The following is a 4,066-nucleotide window of genomic DNA, read 5'->3' as shown; positions in this document are numbered from 1 at the left end:
GCGATCGCCCCCGCCAGCTCCCTCAGCACTCTCGGGTGGATCTCATCCGGCCCCCTAGACTTCTGCACATTTAAGCTGTGCAGCAGTTCACTTGCCGTTTCCTCTTGGACGGAACCTTGATGTTGCTCTCCATCTCCACCATCTGGTTCTAGAGGCCAAGCACCCTGTGAGTCGGTCTGACCATTAAAGACTGAGGCAAAGAAGGCGTTCAGCTCCCCAGCCTTTTCTTCGTCTTTGGTCACTATTTCTCCCATTGCATTTAGCAAGGAATGGAGAGTCTCCTTGACCCTCCTTTTGCTGTTAAGGTATTCATAGAAACTTTTTTTATTGTCTTTTATGTCAGTGGCCAGATTAAGTTCTAGCTGGGCTTTTGCCTTTCTAATTTTCTCCCTGCATATTCTCACAAAATCCTTGTAGTTTTTGTGACTGACTTGCCCTTTCTTCCACAGGCCACAGACCTTCTTTTTCTTCTTGAGCTCTAGCCAGAGCTCTGTGTTTAGCCAGGCTGCTCTTCTGCCACTCCAGTTCTTTTTGCGGCTCTCTGGGACAGCCTGCTCCTGGGCTTTGAAGATTTCCCTCTTCAGAATCGTCCAGGCTTCCTGGACCCCTTTGCCCTTCATGACTGCCTCCAAGGGATCCTGCCAACCCGTCTCCTAAAAAGGTTAAAGTTTGCCCTCTGCAAGTCCAAGATAGCAGCTCTGCTGACCCCCCTCCCTACTGCTTCTAGAACAGAAAATTCTATTATCTCATGGTCACTATGTCCAAGACACCCTCCAACCTTCACATCACCCACAAGTCCCTCTCTGTTGGTGAACAATAGGTCCAGCAGGGAGTCTCCCCTGATTGGTTGCCTCACCAGCTGTGTGAGGAAGTTGTCTTTGACACACTCAAGGAACCTTCTAGACTGTTTCCTCACTGCTGTATTGAATTTCCAGCAGACATCTGGTAAATTAGTCGCCCACAAGAACGAGTGGCAGTGATCGTGAGACTTCTCCCAGTTGTTTGTAGAATATTTCATCTACATCTTCATCCTGGGTGGGTGGTCTATAGCAGACTCCCACTGTGATGTCTGTCTTGTTGGTCTTCCCCCTGATTTTAATCCATAAGCATTCAACCCTTCCATCACCACTGTTGATGTCCAGACAATCAACACCCTCCCTCATATACGGAGCCACTCCCCCTATCTCTCCTGAAGAGCTTGTAGCTATCCAGTACAGCTCTCCAGTTGTACGCATCATCCCACCATGTCTCTGTGATGGCAACTATATCAGAGTTTTCCTTTTGCACAATGGCTTCAAGCTCTTCCTGTCTGTTGCCCATGCTGCATGCAGTGGTGCCTTTCAACCGGGATAGTGATCCCTTTGCCTTTTCCGTGAGGGAAGAAGGCCTAACTCCCACCTGAGCTTTCCCTGACGCTGCCTTGACTCTTGGCACATCAGTGACCATTGTGGCTGACCTATCACCAAACACATCAAGATGTAACTCCTCTCTTCTACGAATTGCTGGGAGGAGGCAGTGGGCAATGACTGTGCAGCTGAGCAAGCAATGAGGTGACTAGACGCAAAACACTGCAGTCTGCAGCTGCCTGCAAAAGCCAGCCATGGCTTGCTTTTATCCATCAGGGCTGTCACCCATCATGGGATAGTAATGCCCTGGTGATAGGTGAGGTGGAGCAGCTTGGCAATCCGAGCAAGTCCTCAGCTATGCTCACTTTCTCCATTGTAACTAACACCTGTCAGCACGTAAACGTTCCTATACACAAGCTCCCACACACGCTTTCCCATGCAGTTTCTTACCCAAGGCCCAGAGGCCAGCATGGGTGGAATCAAACAATAAATTGGAACAGCGTTTCTCACACCAGCCTTAGTGATCCTTCTCCCTCATGTGCTGCAAGATGGATAGGTTTTATCCTGGGACTGGTAGAGAGAAGAGGCAGAAATGAAAAATCAACCTGAGCTTTTCATGGGCAAGCTACACTGTTATAAATGACAAACGAATGGGTTTGCTTTCTGTAGACTAAGACGGCTTCATATCTCCAAAATCCACTTGTCTTGCATCAGCTGGGATACCTTGGCATTAGTCAGGAGGTGGAGGAAGATGGGCTCCACCCTGAGGCAGTGTTTCCTTCTGCTTTCATGGGATAACCCTTCCTGGCAAAGCTATCACAAGGAACTCTCTAAGACATGCTTAAGCAAATTTATGTGGATGTGCTAAATGACCAGCATTTAAACAGAGTATGACCTCCACTGAATGAAGACTGGGTCCTGGACTGGAATGTTTGTTTTCAGAAGCTGAAAATGCTGGGAGTGATGTCTGAGATTTTCTCCTCCAGAAAATCTCACCCAGCCAGAAAAAGAGGGATGGAGCAATCTACCAGAGGTTTTCATCAGTCTAGCAGGCCAGCACAGATATAGCAGTAAGTGTGCAGGACAACTGGAACTACCTGACGCAGAGTCAGTGCCCAAACACCCTGTACAGACCATAAGCAACTAGTCCATCTTGCCTACGTGTGGACCGCCTGTGCAACTGCTTAGTCAGTTGTCAACGTCGTGTGCAATGCCCTGACTCACCTTCTACAAAAGAACCAGTGGAAACCACTGGGACTACAGCTCTGGATAACTCTGACCCCAGCCTCCAAATTAGATCAAACCACAATGACGTGTATAAAACACTTCCCAGTCATTCAACTATCACAGAATTCGTTGAGATGATAAAGATCTTCACAGGCAAGTCCTTCTCGGACAGGATGGGTTGCAAAGTAATAGTTAGATTTTGCATTCTTTTTCTGACTACTGTCCATGTATCAGCACACCTTACGCATTTCAGCAAAGACGCCCAGAGGTCTTCAGGGTCTCGCCTCCCATCGGTTTTGGTGGAAGTTAGTCCCCTTTGAAGACACAGGCCAACGACTCCAGTGAACCCTCTGGTAATAAAACGTATTCGAGCCCATTAAAGGCCCACAGAGGGAAGGAAACTGGTAAAACCACTGAATCATTGTGACTAAAGGCTTCCCGTCGGTTGCCAAGGTCAAGAATCAACACAGAACTCCTGTCTCCAAATTCACAACAACCACCTTGCTGTTTCTCCTGTTAGAAAAGAAGTATGCCTGTTAGGGTTGTGTGTTCCCATATAGAAATCTCTTTTCAGTTTCTTTCACACCTGAAGCACTAAAAAGAATTCTCAAATAAATTGCTCCCATTTTTGAGGATACATAATTGAATTAATTGTATATGGTAAAAAGCTAGTAACATAGTCCTTACTGGAACTATCATCCTGTGGTCCACAGGACAATCCACAAGACATAGATGTAGTTTTATACTTCGACTTTGTTGCCTAAACGGATCTATTCATTTCCATTCCTACCATTTATTGGAGGTCAAGAGTGAACAGTGGCACTGTCAGTGAACACACAAGACTGAACACACAGACTGATGCCGGAGGAAGACATTTGATACGGGTTATAGAGTGCTTTATTCTGAACAGTAATTAAGTAAACCGGTACTGAACATATGCAGCAGGCAGGCTTTAGACAGAAATGAAATCTCATGGCCACGATTTCATATGGAATTTGGAGACTGGTAATTACACTGTGAATCTCACTCAAGTTGAAGTCCTTATTTCTTTCTCATCTCTCAGACATTAAGTAATTGTATAAAGTCTTCTTAATGCTGAATCTAGAATTACGAATGGCAGATATCTGTGTGTGAGAAGTGTGGCATTTCCAGTATTAATCCAACTGTTTTGTATCCTGGAATTGCAAATGTACTTTTTCTCAGGATATATACAACCAGGATTCTCGTAGCTGCAGTGAACTGGTCTTCCATGTCTGGAAGGGCAAAGAGACAAAAAATACCATGCAGCAGAGTCCAACCTCACCGATCTATGAACTGATGCAGCTCACACTGGGGTCTTCTGGGTATACATTCCATCACCACGATTATCGTCTCTTCCATCCATAGGTCTCGGTGCAGCTGCTGTTTCACAGATGCAGACTCTGTTGCTAGTCTGAATTGTCTATCTACGCTGCAGAAATTGGGTGCTGTTTCACTGGGCATTGCAGTGTTCA

This window comes from Buceros rhinoceros, unplaced genomic scaffold, assembly GCF_000710305.1.
Source record: "Buceros rhinoceros silvestris isolate BGI_N320 unplaced genomic scaffold, ASM71030v1 scaffold12260, whole genome shotgun sequence".
Classification (NCBI taxonomy): domain Eukaryota; kingdom Metazoa; phylum Chordata; class Aves; order Bucerotiformes; family Bucerotidae; genus Buceros; species Buceros rhinoceros.
The sequence above is the reverse complement of the archived record's forward strand: the minus strand, read 5'-3'. Positions refer to the sequence as shown.